General features: G+C 40.2%; 2 long non-coding RNA genes across 2 annotated transcripts in view; both read left to right on the top strand.

The window, feature by feature from the left end:
* Window positions 1-9,903, top strand: part of LOC309620007 — a 321,410-nt gene extending 311,507 nt beyond the window's left edge. The window contains exon 2 of the long non-coding RNA XR_014239367.1: window positions 6,842-9,903. This is a non-coding gene — a long non-coding RNA (uncharacterized lncRNA). The remainder of the gene's footprint in view (window positions 1-6,841) is intronic.
* Window positions 1-17,191, top strand: part of LOC309620032 — a 369,441-nt gene extending 352,250 nt beyond the window's left edge. Inside the window, exon 2 of the long non-coding RNA XR_014239390.1 lies at window positions 17,051-17,191. This is a non-coding gene — a long non-coding RNA (uncharacterized lncRNA). The remainder of the gene's footprint in view (window positions 1-17,050) is intronic.
* The last annotated feature ends 2,400 nt before the right edge of the window (window positions 17,192-19,591 follow it).

Here is a 19,591-nt window from a genome sequence, read left to right as displayed (position 1 = left end):
TGACAGTGAACACTATGTTTCCTCACCTTGACCCCCACATCTAACCTTCATCACTGAGTCTCTCAAAGGCCACCTGTGTCAGCTCCCCCATGCCTGACTCTGGGACCAATCCCACTATGTGGAGGACAGGGGGCACCTAAGAGCGCCTACTTGAGGACCCCACTGATTCAAAATCAAGATGTTCTCACTGTTGGCCGCACTCCTACCCTTGTTCCCACTTCCTAGAAAAATTTGTTCCTGTCTGCTCTCTCAGCTTTCCTAGCTCTTCTTTATCTCATCTGGATTTCAGACATTAAAATGCTCAAAAGAAGTCTCTGTTTAATAGAAGAAAACCAGGATCAAGGAGTGAAAAGCAAGTTTAATAACCCATCTTGGTGCCTGAAAGTCCTGGCCCTGAACATCAAAATCCCAGGAGCCCTTGAACTTGAAACTTTCACTAATTAAACAATGATATTCATGGGTCTGTTCTCTGCCTTCTCTATCCTCTGTTATTAGATGTGTATGCACGGCGCACACGCGCACACACACACACACACACACACACACACACACACACACACACAGAATTTTCAGACCTCATATTCTGACCGAGACTCAGGCTTGTATCACTCTGTAGCTCGGTACAAAAACCAATACCCAGACCTGCCTTCATGGTTAGTCACCTGTTACTAACTACAGCTTCATCACCTCTCTCCTGGTGATCATACTTGCATCACATTCAATTAAATCCCCTTCCTTCCATTCCCCTACCTCAAAGTGCTTTTATTGGATGTCTCCCCTCTACCTTTTATTGGGAGGAAAAATGAAAATCATCCTGTTAAACAGAATTTCTACCTTAGTCCTAGAAACATAATTCAAGATATTGGTTCTAGGTTGAATTAAGGTCATTTATACACAATAAGTTTCTGCATGCTCCTTTTTGTTCTCTGCCAGGAGAGCCAATTTTGCTTAGGGAAATATTTCATCTCCATGAATTATGTGTGGGCATTGGGCTGTCAAAAAAAGATAACATTATCAAATACATTGTTTCCTCTGGAGCCTTCACTTTGAGAAACTTTAGAAATACACTTTCTCCCATGTATTATAATCTGCTCATTTCTTGTGCCTGACATTATTTACTTCTCCTGCTTTCTTCAGTAAGATTCTGTTTTAACCTTCTGTGTCCTACCTTTCATGGTGCTCAAATCTGTAAACTCCATCAAGTAGATGGAGTGTAAATATTAAATTCAGGATATCATGTTAACCTGAAAGGTTAACAAACTGAAAGGTTATTTTAATTACAGATTCATCATTGCAGCTAGATTAAGAGACCAAGGTAAAGTTAAATATGTGAAAGCAACATCAACCCCAAACTGCCTATTACAAAAGAATGTGTAGGCCACAAAGAATGTGTGTGTCATGTCACAGTGAAATTGCCTTGGAGAAAATTAATGGTGAATAATTCAGAATAAATGTAGTCAGAAATGTATTTAAAATGTTTCCATAAAATTTCATTTATGTCTCAATCATAGTGCCTTCCATAAACTCCTGAGGCTCTTGAAAAATAACTCAGACCGGCATGAGTTCAATAGCAAATTTTAAAACAAACACTTTGTGTTAGCTTCATTTTAAATTCAGCTAGACAAAGAAATGGAAAATTCATATAAATATAAATTTAAAGAAAAAATAATCAAGGCACAATTTAGTACTAACCATGACACTTTTCTGTAGTCAATAGCACTGGTGATGTTTGTATTATGCTTTCAATCCAAAGCCTAAAAATTGTCATGATCATTAGAAGCTAGCTATTTCTATAGCAAGTACACTTGTAGCTACTTGAAAGACAGACTCATACACTGCTTCACGTAAAATATAATTCACGATGGGAAGATGGTTTCAGCAAACCCAGCCACTTAAATTTCTGCATTCTTTCCCAACCTTTCAAAATATTTACCACCCACTACACGACCCGATTTCTTCTTTAGTGTTTACTTTTAGACATATCAGTGTTTTAAAGTAGGTGATCTTTTTAAAGGAGAAAAAGAAGACTAGAGAAGGACAGCAAGCTGTCTAAGCTTGCCCTTAAATCATGTGAAATAGGAACAGAACCAAGATGGAAGAGTTTTAGAATAGCTGGCTTTATCTGAGTTACCCCTAGAGAACACTTCAGAAAAGTGGGGGAGGGGCTTCCCTGGTGGTGCAGTAGTTAAGAATGCACCTGCCAATGCAGGGGACACGGGTTCAAGCCCTGGTCTGGGAAGATCCCACATGCCGCGGAGCAACTAAGCCCATGTGCCACAACTACTGAGCCTGCGCTCTAGAGCCCCTGAGCCACAACTACTGAGCCCGAGTGTCGCAACTACTGAAGCCTGTGCACCTAGAGCCTGTGCTCCACAACAAGAGAAGCCACTGCAATGGGAAGCCCGCGCACTGCAACGAAGAGTAGCCCCCGCTCGCCGCAACTAGAGAAAGCCCGCATGCAGCAACGAAAACCCAACGTAGCCAAAAATAAAAAATAATTAATTAATTAATTTAAAAAATTAAGAAAAGTGGGGGAAGTGGGATCTCTGCTAAGCCTTTCAAGTGCACCTCTCCTTGAGGTGACGATGTCATGGGAATGCACAGGCTTGTTTGGAGTCCAAAGGGGTCTTGTGACATGTCAAACTATTAAAGAAATATCCTTTATTTCCAAACTAAATGAGACATTTAAGAGTAGATCTATTTTTCTTAACATATATTGAAGTTGTTTACATTGTCTTTATATTTACTGAAGTTGTTCTTCATATAGTTCAAAGGATCATATAGTTCTCTAAGTCACATTACAAAGAAGCAATAGTCCTCTCCTCCCACTACATTTCACAGGCCATAGAAACAAGCACTTTTGACAACTGTAGCTGGGTTTTGTAAAAAAAAAAATTAACTCCATAACCCTAAATAACATGTTTATTTTGCTACTTCTAGATACTTTCTTCATTTTACATGTTATTTACTGATATCCCCCTATGCAAACTAAGGATTTGTGCCCTACCTCCTCCAAGATGTAAATCACACTTAACACTTCTACAGCATAATTTTGGTTGTATCAATAATCAGTATTTGCATGACTTGTAAATGATTTTCATAGCTGAATCACAGACTGCATTATGGTTACTTTTCCTTTCTTGCACAACTTTGTCTCTCCTTGGAGTTAAATGGATTGCTCCTTTTCTTAGTTTTCTACATACTAATTATCAATTTACCCCCAAAACTCTCCCTTAGTTGTGTAAAATTCCTCTCAATATGGTCAATCACTTTAGCTATCTATCAGTTTCTTTTATTTGGAGACATAGCTCTAGAAGCTTCTAAGTGCCCCAATCTGGACTGGATTCTCTCTAGGCATACTGCATGGCTGTGTCCCTAGGGTTCTCTTCAGCTCTCTCATGTTGGATCTCACACATAGTCCACATTCTATGCCTATTCCCTTATACTGTGAAGTCCTGTCTCCCAACTTGCTGAGAAAGTCCGCATGAGAAGGAAATATGAGGCCCAGGCTGTCTGAACATACTTTTATAATTAACTCACATTTAATTGACTGCTTGGTGTATTTTAGGCTTACACTCCCTTTCCCTCTGTACACCTAAAAGAAACAGGTATTGCCAGATATCTCTCCATCAAAGATGGGTTTATTCGGCATCAGCAGAAAATAGCAATTTGGAGTCTGCAACTACAGCGAGCCACACCCAAGTCCCTACATAGCAAAGGCAGGAGGATGCTTCTATGGAGAGGAAAACGAAGTTGGGAGGGCGCTAGTAAACAAAGAGTCCAGGACTTTTCATTGGCTGAGTCCTTGCCAGGAAAGGAGTCTTTCTTCTTTCCACTGGGCTCTACTACAGTTGCAGGGCCTGAGAGCTCCCCCTTCTGGTCTCCCATCTCTATTTAATTGATGTTTCTGTTTATTAATTTTTTTACACCTCTAAAGTTTGAAGGCATGACTTCTACCTTCCAGTACTGCTGTTGAAAACTGAGGAAATTATGGTTACTGATTCTTTGTAAGTAATTTGCTTTTATCTCTTCCTGTACTTTTAGAATTCTCTCTTTGTCTCTTGTGTTCTGAAATGTTCTTCCATGTGAATCTAATTTCAACCATTGACCTAGGCACCACGTGAGCTCTTTCAAATTAGGAACTTATGCCCTGAGACATATTTCTGAGTTACTTATCTAATGAATATCTTCTCCGCTATTCTCCATTTTCTTTTTCTGAAATTTTATTACTTGGATAATGGACATCCTAGACTGGACATGAAATTTTCTTATCTCTTCATCTCCCAAATTCCTTCACTTAATCTTTTTGGCCTCCTTTCCCAAAGATTTCCTCAACTTTAATCTTGGAATCCTTCTATTTATATGTCAACAATTATTGTTTAATTACAACGTGTCAGACACTATTCTAATTGCTAGAGATACAGTAGTTGAAGAAAGCAGATGCAAAAATTCCTGCCTGTGGAGCTGACAATCTGTTGTTTTTATATTCTATTATCCTAGACAAACAGAATAAGTAAGATATACAGGATATTAAACAAACAATAAACAAGATAAGTAAAGTAGCTTTTGTTTTCTTCCCTCTTTTACATGTAAGGAAATTAAGGCACAGGGAGATTAAATAGGATGCTAAATTGAAGAATAAAGCAAGAAAACGGCACAAAACCAGACATATAGATCAGTGAAACAGAATAGAGAGCCTGGAAGTAAATCCACACACCTACAGTCAATTAATCTTCAACCAAGGAGGCAAGAATATACAATGGAAAAAAGACAGTCTCCTCAGCAAGTGGTGTTGGGAAAGCTGGACAGCTACATGTAAATCAATGAAGTTAGAACACTCCCACACACCATATACAAAAATAAACTCAAAATGGCTTAAATACTTAAATGCAAGACATGACACAGGAACCTGCTTCAAGATGGCGGAGCAGTAAGACGTGAAGATCACTTTCCTCCCCACAAATACATTAAAAATACATCTACATGTGGAACAACTCCTACAGAAAACCTACTGAACACTGGCAGAAGACCTCAGACTTCCCAAAAGGCAAGAAAATCCCCAGAGACTGGGGTAGGGCAAGTGTTCATGGAACATTATCCAGGATAAATCATATCTGGGGTCACAAATCAAGCCTTGGTAAACTTAAGAAAATTGAAATCGTATCAAGTATCTTCTCTAACCACAACGCTATGAGACTAGATGTCAATTACAGGAAAAAAAGGTGTAAAAAATACAAACACATGGAGGATAAATAATATGCTACTAAATAACCAAGAGCTCACTGAAGAAATCAAAGGGGAAATCAAAAAATACCTAGAAACAAATGATAATGAAAACACGATGACCCAAAACCTGTGGGATGCAGCAAAAGCAGTTCTAAGAGGGAAGTTTATAGCAATACAATCCAACCTCAAGAAACAAGAAAAATCTCAAATAAACAACCTAATCTTACACCTAAAGCAATTAGAGAAAGAAGAAGAACAACAACAAAAAAACCCCCCAAAGTTAGCAGAAGGAAAGAAATCATAAAGATCAGATCAGAAATAAATGAAAAAGAAAGGAAGGAAACCATAGCAAAGATCAATAAAACTAAAAGCTGGTTCTTTGAGAAGATAAACAAAATTGATAAACCATTAGCCAGACTCATCAAGAAAAAAAGGGAGAAGACTCAAATCAATAGAATTAGAAATGAAAAAGAAGTAACCACTGACACTGCAGAAATACAAAGGATCATGAGAGATTACTACAAGCAACTATATGCCAATAAAATGGACAACCTGGAAGAAATGGACAAATTCTTAGAAATGCACAACCTTGCGAGACTGAACCAGGAAGAAATAGAAAATATGAACAGACCAATCACAAGCACTGAAATTGAAACTGTGATTAAAAATCTTCCAACAAACAGAAGTCCAGGACCAGATGGCTTCACAGGTGAATTCTATCAAACATTTAGAGAAGAGCTAACACCTACCCTTCTCAAACTCTTTCAAAATATAGCAGAAGGAGGAACACTCCCCAACTCATTCTACGAGGCCACCATCACCCTGATATCAAAACCAGACACAAATGTCACAAAAAAACTACAGGCCAATATCACCGATGAACACAGATGCAAAAATCCTCAACAAAATACTAGCAAACAGAATCCAACAGCACATTAAAAGGATCATACACCACGGTCAAGTGGGGTTTATCCCAGGAATGCAAGGATTCTTCGATTTATGCAAATCAATCAATGTGATACACCATAGTAACAAACTGAAGGATAAAAAACATATGAAAATCTCAATAGATGCAGAAAAAGATTTCAACAAAATTCAACACTCATTTATGATAAAAACTCTCCAGAAAGTAGGCTTGGAGGGAATCTACCTCAACATAATAAAGGCCATATATGACAAACCCACAGCCAACATCATTCTCAATGGTGAAACACTGAAACCATTTCCTCTAAAGTCAGGAACAAGACAAGGTTTCACACTCGCACCACTATTATTCAACATAGTTTTGGAAGTTTTAGCCATGGCAATCAGAGAAGAAAAAGAAATAAAAGGTATCCAAACCGGAAAAGAAGAAGTAAAACTGTCACTGTTTGTAGATGACATGATACTATACATGGAGAATCCTAAAGATGCCACCAGAAAACTACTAGAGCTAATCAATGAATTTGGTAAAGTAGCAGGATACAAAAGTAATGCACAGAAATCTCTTGCATTCCTATACACTAACGACAAAAAATCTGAAAGAGAAATTAAGGAAACACTCCCATTTACCACTGCAACAAAAAGAATAAAATACCTAGGAATAAACCTACCTAAGGAGACAAAAGACCTGTAGGCAGAAAACTATAAGACACTGATGAAAGAAATTAAAGATGATACAAACAGATGGAGAGATATACCATGTTCTTGGATTGGAAGAATCAATATTGTGAAAATGACAATACTACCCAAGGGAATCTACAGATTCAATGCAATCCCTATCAAACTACCAATGGCATTTTTCACAGAACTAGAACAAAAAAATCTTACAATTTGTATGGAAACACAAAAGACCCCGAATAGCCAAAGCAATCTTGAGAAAGAAAAATGGAGCTGGAGGAATCAGGCTCTCTGACTTCAGACTATACTACAAAGCTACAGTCATCAAGACAGTATGGTACTGGCACAAAAACAAATATAGATCAATGGAACAGGATAGAAAGCCCAGAGATAAACCCACGCACATTTGGTCACCTTACCTTTGATAAAGGAGGCAAGAATATACAGTGGAGAAAAGACAGCCTCTTCAGTAAGTGGAACTGGGAAAACTGGACAGCTACATGTAAAAGAATGAAATTAGAACACTCCCTAACACCATACACAAAAATAAACTCAAAATGGATTAAAGACCTAACTGTAAGGCCAGACACTATCAAATTCTTAGAGGAAAACATAGGCAGAACACTCTATGACATAAATCACAGCAAGATCCTTTTTGATTCACCTCCTAGAGTAATGGAAATAAAACCAAAAATAAACAAATGGGACCTAATGAAACTTCAAAGCTTTTGCACAGCAAAGGAAACCATAAACAAGACGAAAAGACAACCCTCAGAATGGGAGAAAATATTTGCAAACGAAGCAACTGACAAAGGATTAATCTCCAAAATTTACAAGCAGCTCATGCAGCTCAATATCAAAAAAACCAAACAACCCAATCCAAAAATGGACAGAAGACCTATACAGACATTTCTCCAAAGAAGATATACAGATTTCCAACAAACACATGAAAGGATGCTCAACATCACTAATCATTAGAGAAATGCAAATCAAAACCACAATGAGGTATCACCTCACACACGTCAGAATAGCCATCATCAAAAAATCTACAAACAATAAATGCTGGAGAGGGTGTGGAGAAAAGGGAACCCTCCTGTACTGTTGGTGGGAATGTAAATTGATACAGCCACTAAGGAGAACAGTATGGAGGTTCCTTAAAAAACTAAAAATAGAACTACCATATGATCCAGCAATCCTACTCCTGGGCGTATATCCAGAAAAGATGAAAACTGTAATTCAAAAAGATTCATGCACCCCAATGTTCATAGCAGCACTATTTACAATAGCCAAGACATGGAAGTAACCTAAATGTCCATCAATAGATGAATGGGTAAAGAATATGTGGTATGCATGTGTATGTGTATGTGTGTGTGTGTGTGTGTGTGTGTGTGTGTGTGTGTGTGTGTAAAATGGAATATTACTCAGCCATAAAAAAAGAATGAAATATTGCCATTTGCAGCAACATGAATGGGCCTAGAGATTATCACACTAAGTAAGTCAGGCAGAGAAAGACGGATATTGTATATCACTTATATGTGGAATCTAAAAAAATAATACAAATCAACTTATTTACAAAACAGAAACAAACTCACAGACATAGAAAACAAATTTATGGTTACCAAAGGGGAAAGGGCAGGGGGAGGGATACATTAGGAGTTTGGGACTAACATATACACACTACTATATATAAAATAAACAAAAAGGACCTACTGTATAGCACAGGGAAGTATATTCCATATCTTGTAACAACCTATAATGGATAAGAATCTGAAGTTATACACCTGAAACTAACACAATAATGTAAATCAACTATAGTTTAATAAATAAAATAAAATAAAATAAAAATGAAAAATAATAAAGCAAGAAAAAAGGAAAATAAGGATTGGGAAAGGTTGAAATTTTAGGTCTGTTGGTCAGGAATGGTCTCCCTAAAAAGGTAAAATTTGGCTAAATATCTTCGGAAAGTGAGGGAACAAGGTTTACACGTCTCTGGCAGAGGGGCATTCCAAGGAGAGAAAAGAGACAGAGTCAATGCCACAAGGAAGAAATGGTCCCCATGTCTGAGGAAGAGCAAGAACTCCAGTGTGAATGGAGTGGAATGAGTGAGGGGCAGATAAGGTTAGAGAGGAAATTCTGGAGCAGAGGAGTTGGGTAGATCGTGTAGAGCCCTGTAGATCTAAGAACTTCGACTGTTCAGGATCAGTCTGGTTGTTCTGCTGAGGATAAACTCTAAGTTTCCCTTCTGGTAATGGTGCACTAGACAATTCAGCAACACCCCCCACCCCCAGGCCCTCTGTTTTACCTCCCCTGAAAATAAAACCTCAAAATTATATCAGGGTAGAAGAGGGGATTTGGGGATCTAATTGCTTCTCAAACATAACTGCATCCAAACCTCCAATTTTCAACCTCTCCTTCACCCTTCACTTTCAGAGGTGGCACCATTCCATGAGACCTTTTGGAGTCCCCAGGTGTAAATTTGTTTCTCAACCTCCCCCTCTGTCAAGTAAGGGTTCCACTCAGCTCTCAGACCAACTAAGTCAGTTACGAAGAATCCTGCTTTCCAGCTGCCAACATTTTGTTGTATTCATCTTCTAGGCTATTCTCTTTGTCCTTGTGGTTTCATCTTACTTTTAGCTCTTTACTCTCATTTTTAGGGATGTCAGGGGGACAAAAAAATAAAGACATGTTCACTCTGCCATTTTAAACAAAAGCTGAAATATAGCAATTCTGCACTTTAAAAAAAGTTTCAGGGCTTCCCTGGTGGCGCAGTGGTTAAGAATCTGCCTGCCAATGCAGGGGACACGGGTTTGAGCCCTGCTCCGGGAAGATCCCACATGCCGCGGAGCAACTAAGTCCGTGCACAACTCCTGAGTCTGCGCTCTAGAGCCCGCGAGCCACAACTACTGAAGCCTGTGCGCCTAGAGCCCGTGCTCCGCAACAAGAGAAGCCACCGCAATGAGAAACCCGTGCACCGCAACAAAGAGTAGCCCCCGCTTGGCGCAACTAGAGAAAAGCCCATGCGCAGCAACGAAGACCCAACACAGCCAAAAATAAATAAATAAATAAATAAATCTATTTTTTTTTAAAAAAAGAAAGAAATTGCCACAGCCACTCCAGCCTTCCGCAACCACTTCCTTGGTCAGTCATCAGCCATCAACATCGAGGCAGCACCCTCCGCCAGCAAAAAGATTACGAAGGCTCAGATGATGCTTAGCATTTTTTAGCAATAAAGTATTTTTAAATTAAGGTATGTATATATTTTTTAGACATAATGCTATTGCACACTTTAAAGACTACAGTTTAGTGTAAACATAACTTTTATATGCACTGGGAAACCAAAACATTCGTGTGACTCACTTTATTGCCATATTCGCTTTATTGCAGGTGGTCGGGAACCGAACCTGCATTATCTTCGAGGTCTGCCTATACTGTACTCACGTGCCTGGATTTCTCTAACGCTCCCTCAACGTCCTGCCAGTTTCCACCCATTGCCTAGTTCCAAAGCCATTCCCATATTTAAGTTTTTGTTATGGGAGCACCCTACTTCCAGATATCAAAATCTATATTATTTATCTATTGCTATGTAAAAAAACTTAGGAGTTTAAAACAATAAACCTTATTATCTTAACCAGTTTCTGTGGGTCAGAAATATGGGTGCAGCTTAGCTAGGTGGTTCTAGCTCAAGGTCTTTCATTAGGATGTTGGCCAAGGCTGCTGTCATCAGAAGACTTGACTAGGGCTGGAAGATGTGCTTCCTAAGTTCCTCATTCACGGCCCTGATGGCTTAAGTATCCTCATGATATGAGGGCTGGCTTCCCCAGAGCTAGTGATCCAGGAGAAAGGGCAAGGCAGAAGTTAACATGTTGTCTATGACCTAGCTTTAGAAGTCACACTTGGCCATTTCTACAATATTCTCTTGGATACACACAGATCAACCTTATTCAGTGTGGAGATAAGAATCCATTAAGGGCCATCTCAGAGGCTGGCCACCATACTGTAGTTCTCAGTTCATTTATGCCTTATAGTAACTTTAAAGAATAGTTTAATATAGGTCTATATTTCTTTATCCCCAATTGCAAAATCCATCAGGCCCTGAAAACAAATGTTTTCCTTGTAACTCTATTGCCGGACAAACTTTACCCCACCTGCACTCATCTGCCAGCAAAACCTCGTCTAAAGGGATAAGAGGCTAATTACAGTCTCTACTTATCCCACTTGGTGCAAACATTTCTACATTTTACTGTATAAATGCATTTCATTTAGGTGGTGTGATCCCAAACTCTTCTGGAGTGTTAGGTAATATAAAATATCTGAACCATATTATTTTTCTAAACTCTAAAAAAATTATGAAGTCCAAAAGATATCTGGCTCCAATGGTTTGGGATAAAGTTTAACTTAATAGAAAGGAATGCTCATCTGTTTGGCTTTACTACTGAGTTTATGAAAACTCTTCTGATGCTAGAGACCATATGTAACTTGTTATAATTCTCCTGGAGACATCAACGCACAAATGCAGGGAAAGTGTCCAAGAAGAAACAACTCATCTCCTAGTTGGTAGCTGAAAAAACTACACCTTGGAAATGGGAACCAACACCCTCCCGCTCTCCACTCTCTCTTTCCATCACCATTGTCTATAGTCCTCTGTTTCTTTCTGCGGTTTTCTTTCTCTTTCACCTACACAGTTTTGTTCCTCTATGTCACCTGCCATTCTTTCCTTGACGTTTCCAAAATACAATAATTACTCCCCCCAAAAGTGTTAACAAAACAAAACAAAATGTATGTGTAGCACCAATAACTAGCACAAGTGTATATCTGACTGCCTGATCCATAGCAAAGGATTCACATTAAGTGACAGCTTCTCACATGAACCACCCAAGTTCCTCCATTTCTATGCCTGAGGGCTTATCCAGTGATGGAGCTTGGGCAGCCTGGCAGCACCAGGGATTTAACATCTTCAACCAGCGAGGAATAGAAGTTGGTGGATAAACCTTGTAGCTTCCCCAACACCTAGGAGAGCCATCTCTTTTTTCTCACTTACTCCAAGTCAGCTGCAGGTCCAGGCAACTCCTCAGGGCAGCTGTCCCCCACGAGGTGACCTCCATCACACCTCCACATAACACGTGCCTCCACAGTCACCAACTATACCTTCCCAGGTATAGTTGAGTTCTGCGCCAACAAGCAACACTTTAACGCTCCCACAAAGTGACGGACATCCCTGCTGCTCACGTTTTATTAGCCAAAGCATGTCATGTGGCCACACCTAACTTCAAGGTTACGAGAGATGAAATCCTGCCATGTTCCCCACAGGAGAGGGGAATGAGATGTTGGGGAACAGAAGCAATGCCAGCCATGTGTACTGTGAGCCTCCCTTTGCCAAGTGCTTTTTTTCTCCACGTGCTTTTGAGGTTTGCCCACGCTAGTGCATGTAGGTTTAGCTAGTCCATTCTCGTTGTCCAGTATTGTACAACACTGACTCTATCATAATCTATTTTTTCTACTGATGGTTATTCCATTTAGGTTATTTCCAATTTTCTGTTCAAACAAACAATACTGCTATGAATATTTTATATGTGTAACACAGATTTCTCTAGGTTGCTGTTCTAATTTAAATGCTATTTTATGAGGAGGCCATGCTGAGTTGTAGGGAGGGGTCAAGAAAAGCCTGAACCACTTGGTATACAGGCTTATCATGGAAAGCTCAGAGCTGTATAGAAATCTAAGCCAACACCACCTATACTGTCTATTCATGTTTGTTCTAAAGAAATAAAGTGATATTATTTTCAGAGTGCTTTTCTTTCTTCACTGAACAGAACAGAACAAAAAGCCAAGGTTGTTGACAATGCATCATTTAGCTAACAAATGTCAAAATCAGATAGTCTAGTAATTTTCTGCAACCTATTCAAACTCTATTGAAAATTATGAGAGCAATTGCAATTTAATATTACTAATAGAAGAGACACCTTTGAAGCCTTCTGCAAATGTCAAGATGAGTGAAGTGCTTGACAAGACAAAGAAGATGAATCGACTACAATGCTTTCCACTTGAGAGTGAAAGAACCCAGTGATAATGCCATAAAACATTTCCCTAGAACAAAATGTGCTAGGGGAAAAATTGATGAGATGGAAGGAAGGGGAAAAAATTCCTCTCTCTAAAAGTCGAGAACAGGGACAAAATAATAATAAAAATTCAACTGAGTGAGACTAACTTTGTAACAACTACCAAACAGGAAGGTCAGCAACATAATTGCTTATGTATAGCTGGACCTAATGTTAGAACTGGGAGATTTTTCATAGCGCTTTCCATACAAGGTGAGTGCAAAGCTTTACCTCTAAGTCATTTTTACTAAATGGCACCTCCTGCTTTGTATTTTGCTTTCTCCTTATGTTTGTCTGAGCTATCATTCCTTACATCTTTTTAAGAATCACGGGTAAAGTTCCTTTCACACATCGCTAAAAACTCACTCTTTAACATGTATACAAAATGCCAGTTAACTCCAACCACCTAAAATTCTAAAAGAGCTTCACTGAAGAAATTATTTGTTTTTCCCAGTCATGGTTCACAAATGATCAGATTACCACTGGAAGCCACGCAAGTGTTCATTATTCTCATAACTGATCCTGGAGTGAAGTCAAAAGATGATTTGTCTAAATACAGACTTTACAGACGCCTGGGGCACTGACACATCTCACTGAAGAAAAGCCTGGCTGACAATGTCATCTCATTACTTTCGAAGAGCAGTGTTTGTGACCACCATTTAAGAAGAAAAGCACAGGTAGATAAAAGAAAGAAAAAAAACACCAGAAGTTTTGGATTATTGCTCACAGATTCTTCCCTAACATTAGCAGGACTAGGGCAAGAGTATCCATGGAGGTTCACTTATCACATGTCTTTGTAACAACCTGGAAACCCAGGTTTGATGTAGAATTCTAGGAATCCTTGAGCAAGAACATGGCCCCATGGAAAGCCTGTGGTCTGCCCCCTTCTCTTCCTCCCCCTGACCTCTCCCCACTCCCTGTGGCAAATTTGCACACACGTGTATGGACACCCTTGTCTGCATCTCAGGTCTGCCCCAAGTCCCCACAGCCACCCTTTGGCTGCTCTCTGGATCTATGTGTTCATGCTGGTTTCATCATCTGCTCTCAAGAGGATAGACTTGGGGAAAATGACCATGCAGGCCCTCAGTGCAAGTGTAAGCATGGGGCTCTTTAAACAGACACACAACAGGGAGTGTAGGTCCTGAGTAGGCATGCTCCCCTGGGCCCACAGACTCCTCTCCCCATAGACAGGGCACAGATGGAAGAGGACCAGAGTAGAGCCCTCTAGATTACAGGCCCAGTTTAGGGGCCCCTCTTAGCAAGACTAAAGACAGTCCTGATTAGTGAAACTGATTTCTTTTCTTTTAAGGAAATTGGCTGTCAAGAAAGGACTACATATACAAAATCATCTTTGCCACAGCTTCCTTCAGGGTGATAGTTCTAGCCTGCGTGAGGTGGAAAAGTTAGAGCGGGTGATAAAAGATTTCTAAGAGGGGTGTTTGAAAAGAGAGAGATGGATCATGTGAAATTTCAAAGGGGATGATGGGATAAAAGAAAGCTCTCAAATCTAAAGAAAGAAACAGAATGAGGGTGGGAGGACTCCTCCTTCGTATCATGTACTTCTTTTTATTATACCTCCTCTCCTCATTAATTCATATCACTCATAATGAAGTCTTAAAAGACCTGCTGTGTGGTAGCACTTAGACAATGACAAGAAGGGGACAAAGAGAATGTCAACATAAGAGTTCCCATCTTCAGCAATTTTGGAACCTGCTTGAGAAAACCAGACACTTAAATGCAAAAGCAATGAGCAGAGTGAAGTGGTTTGTGCTCAAGCACTAAAACACAGAGTGCATGCGTTCGGCAAAGGTAGAGAGCGCCAGTGTGAAGTGGCCAGGAAAAGGCTGCTTCAATTCCAGGGCAGTCTTGTCAGAATTAATCAGATTTTATGGTTTCTGGAAAAAAAAAAAAATCTGTGTTTCTCAAGAGCAATTTCTCAGTGTTCACTTTCTAGTTCTACTCCAAGTCATTTCTATTAAAATAAAAATAAGTCAGACAGACAATCTAACTAGGCAAAGATAGAACTGAATATCAGAAACTCTACCCCCAACTGTGCTCAACTTCCTCTCATGATAATTCAGACACACACCAAGAGGTATAATAACCACATCCACCATCCATCTCCTCTAGAGGGTTACATTCTTAAAATGAGGAATATTAATATTGACATGTACTTAATACATTATGCATGAATATTTAACAGTCACAATAGAGGGGATACAAGGTAAGAATTGTTGACATTAGATACAGGTTTAAGTGTCACTTACTGCAGAACACAAAAGGTCATTTCTTTGGTTGTGTGACTCACCTAGAAACTCACTACTATTAGGCTGTGTATTAAACCTGAAATTTCAAAGGTCTTTGAGAATGAGAGAAGTGGGGGGAAAGGTTTGATGGAAGTGACTCCAGACTCCAATTATCATGGAAGGAAGTTGGCACTCTAGGTGGTAAAACTGAAAACTTTAGGGTTCGGGTTAGGGACTATGAGGGGAAAACACACTCCTGTGTGTCTCTCCTACTCTCAATCTTCTAGTACAACACTACTTCACTTCTGACGCATGTGGGTTTTTCCACATATCAAGCAATTCTTCCACACCAGCTGGCTGTCCAACAATTTAACTCAATTCTGACATTATCTACCTGGAGAGAGCATCAAACACCACAGGTTAAGTGTTCAGTCCTAGAAGACCACCTACCACCACTTCAGATGCCAATTTCAAGCCCTGATTGTTATCTGTGTTACAGAGTCCAAGCTCGCTCTGCTCACCGAACGACAGGCCAATAAATTGGAGACGAAGTGCTGAGGCAAGGAAGACGACTTTATTCGGAAAGCCGGCAGACCAAGAAGATGGCGGACTAGGGTCCCCATAAAAACATCTTATTGGGGTCTGGATGCCAGTTTCTTTTACAGAATCAGAGAGGGAAGTAAAGTAAAAAGGCAGAATAGAGAGGGAGAGGCGGGGAGGAAGTAAAGTGAAAAGGTCGATCAGTCTTGCAAAACATCTCCTGGAATGACCAGCCTCGGGAAGGGGATGTGTTAACTACTTCTTTCTTGCAGCCATTCACAGGTGGGTAGGGTTCCCTGAGGCACGCCATTTTGTATTATTATAATAACAAAAGCAATGAAAAGCAAAGGCTAAAGTCAAAGAAACAGATCCAACATGGAGTCAAAATTGGCTCTTTCCTGTTACACCTGTACTTCCGACCAACTGGCTATAAATCAGAGGTAGCCATGAACCCCTCTTTGGGTTAATCTGCTACAGTGGCTGTCAGAATTCAGGAAAATAGTCTATGTACTAGCTTACTGGTTTATTACAAAGGATTCGAACAGCCAGATGAAGAGATATATAGGGTGAGGTCTGGAAAGGTCCGGAGAACAGGAGCTTCTTTTTGTCCCCATGGACTTTGGGGTGCACCACCCGCCCAGCATATGGATGCATTCTTGTTCACCAACCTAGAAGCTCTCCGAACCCCACCCTTTTGGGTTTTACTGAGGCTTCATTACATAGGCATGATTGATTAAATCATTTGTCATTGATAATTGATTCAACTTCCAGCCTCTCTCCCCTCCCAGGAAATCAGAGGGTGGGGGGTGAAAGTTCCAACCCTCTACCACGTGGTTTCAAACACATGCAACCAGCCTCCCATCCTTTCCCAAAGTTAGCTCATTAACATAAATTCAGGTGTGGTTGAAAGGGGCTTGTTATAAATAACAAGATACCCTTTTCCCCTTTATCATTCTGAGACTATTTCAGGAATTGGAGCTATTTGAGGAAAAAAGACCAAATGTTATAAAAAAAAAAAGACTCTCCCAATGCTCTTATGGCTTAGGAAATCACAAGGGATTTAGGAGCCACGAGCCAGGAACAGAGATGAAGATCAAATATATATTCCTTCTTATAAATCACAATATCACAGGGACCAATGGATTCATCAAGAATAGAGTACAGAGGGCTTCCCTGGTGGCGCAGTGGTTGAGAATCTGCCTGCTAATGCAGGGGACACGGATTCGAGCCCTGGTTTGGGAAGATCCCACATGCCACGGAGCAGCTGGGCCCGTGAGCCACAACTACTGAGCCTGCGCGTCTGGAGCCTGTGCCCCGCAACGGGAGGGGCCGCGATAGTGAGAGGCCCGCGCACCGCGATGAGGTGTGGCCCCCGCTTGCCGCAACTAGAGAAAGCCCTCGCACGAACCGAAGACCCAACACAGCCAAAAATAAATAAATAAATAAATAAAGTAGCTATAAAAACACTTTCATAAAAAAAAACAATAGAGTACAGAGAGAAAGTGACACAAGTTTTGCCTTATCACAAAGTAAAATGGAGACTAAGAGTGATGGGCAAACAAGGGCAAATGGCCAAGCAGCACCTACACCAGAGAAGTTGAAGCAGTGTCCTTCGGGAACAACCCAGAGAAAGGATCATTAGCAGATGTACAGGTCCCCTGTTGCCCATTCATCCTAGGGCAGCCCATAGAAAACTAACAGGGCTGGATGTCAGATTCTGAGCCTGATTACAGAAGCACCAGCCCCTGCCTAAGAGTAATCAGAGGCCAGGATTTAATAGCAATATGACTTACCAAAATCTTGCCTCCAACTCTATCCTGTCAGCTCAACATTAATGATCGGAAGAAGCCCCAGGATCTTTACTAGCTGGGCCAGGATGTTGGGATCTAAGTCTCTGATTGCAGTTAAATGACAGCAAACAGCAACAGGATTCACTATATCAACCATCACAGCTGTGGAAGCAATTGTCACTCTTCTTATATGGGTGGGGATAAGGGATGGCAGGAATCTAAGCCAGCTTCGCAACTGACCTGGGTCATAACTATTTTCCATAGATGTTTGCAGACCATCTCTTTTTGTGGAAGGCCAACTCGCAGGGCATAAAGGTTGGATAAATAAACCCCTACCTTAAGGAAGATTATTTCAGTAAAAACCACTCAAGGAAAAAGATTTTGAATTTATCTTAAGAAAAACAAACGAACAATATATTTGGGTAGAGTCAAAACAGAAATCGACTCTAGTAGGTTTAATCAACAATGCTAATTCTTCAGCCCTCCCTGTGTCCACACCCTTTGCCTGCCCTGTGACTTGGCAGTTCCTCCCTTTAAGAAGTGGAGAATATTTCCCTGCCATTTGTTGCTAGGTTCAGCCATTTGACTGTTTTGACGTTAGGATGTTTGCAGATGTGACACAAGCAGACACTTGTAAAATTGCCTGGGAAGTAGGTTTGCTCTCAAACTTCTGCATCGCCAAGAGAAGGATGCTGGGGAGGAAAAACCTTCCCTTCTTTCCTTCTAGGGTCTTCGGCTGGTCTAATAATTAAATTGAAATAAAACAGATTAACAGGAGAAAAACAAATTTTGTATGTATGGGAGCCCCAGAAAGACATGAGACTCCTTGGCCGTCAGGCAATTGAGGCTTATATACCATCCTGAGCTAAGGAGAAGCGGGTAGGGGTGTGGGGTTTCAGAGGGGAGGAAGACAATTCACAGGAAGATGAGAAAAGCAAATGTTTGGTAAACAAATGTTTGCCGCGCCATGCAGATAAGTCTTCCAGATGTAAAAAGTTATCTCTGGTAATAGCTCTCTTCCTGGTACAAGTCCCCCCCTATCTAAATTCTTTCCAGCAGCTAAGGTGGAAGTAAAAAGCTCTTCCTGAGTCTGCTGGGCACCAATTATCTTCAGCTTGAAATAATCCACATGGCAAAGTGGCGCATTCTGGTGCAGCCTGCCCTGAACCCCTTCAAGAACATGGCCAGCTATTCCACTGGTCCCAGGAAGAGGACTGGACACGTGTGGATCAGAGCCCCCCACGGCCAAGCTCAGTCTAGATTCTCCAGACACCAGCAGAACCACTCAGCTGATCCCAGCTCAGATCAGCCAACTTCCAATCTGAACCACAGACTCGAAATAATAATTGATTTTTATTTTAAGCACTAAGTTCTGGGGTGACAGCAATAACTCAGTGGTACAATGTTCAAAACTACCTTGACGAAGTGTCTTCACTTTGAGCACACTAAAAAAGGTAGAAGAGATGACACTGACGGGCTAAAGGGAAAACTCTTTAGCAGTGACATCAGTGCATATAAAGAAAGGTATCACAAAAGCAATTACAGCATCTGAAATGCCAGAAATACATAAGTATTGCTAATTCGGGGAAGTAAAACAAGTGTCCTTAGACAAAGCTCAAGAGCCTATCCATAGTCATATGTACCTTTATGTTATTAATATGCCCCACAGAGCAGTCTTCATTTTGTCCTTATTAAATCTTTTTAAGTTAACAAGTTTCTTCACTTTATATTGTAAAATAATACATCTTTATCTTCCATAAAGATGTATAATCATGATAATAGTATTAAGATGATTTATAAGCTAAAGGGAGTGGAAAAAGACCAACTATGACCATATTTCCGTATCTCCACAATTACCATCAAATTCATAACACAATTCCATCAAGCTGATGGCACTTAATATATATTAGTTGGTGAACATTTTCATAAGGTGGAAGAAGCAAAATCTAATAAAAGAACACCACTTTGAGGCAAAATTGATTTATTATTCTGGACACCATCAGTCTAAGAAATTAATTCGACAATTTTTTAGGCCTAGTACATTCAGAGGTTCTTCCTTTGTTTATCAATGAAACTATTCTTTCTGGACAAAACC

Source organism: Balaenoptera borealis, assembly GCF_965194805.1.
Source record: "Balaenoptera borealis genome assembly, chromosome: X".
Classification (NCBI taxonomy): domain Eukaryota; kingdom Metazoa; phylum Chordata; class Mammalia; order Artiodactyla; family Balaenopteridae; genus Balaenoptera; species Balaenoptera borealis.
The sequence above is the reverse complement of the archived record's forward strand: the minus strand, read 5'-3'. Positions and strand labels throughout refer to the sequence as shown.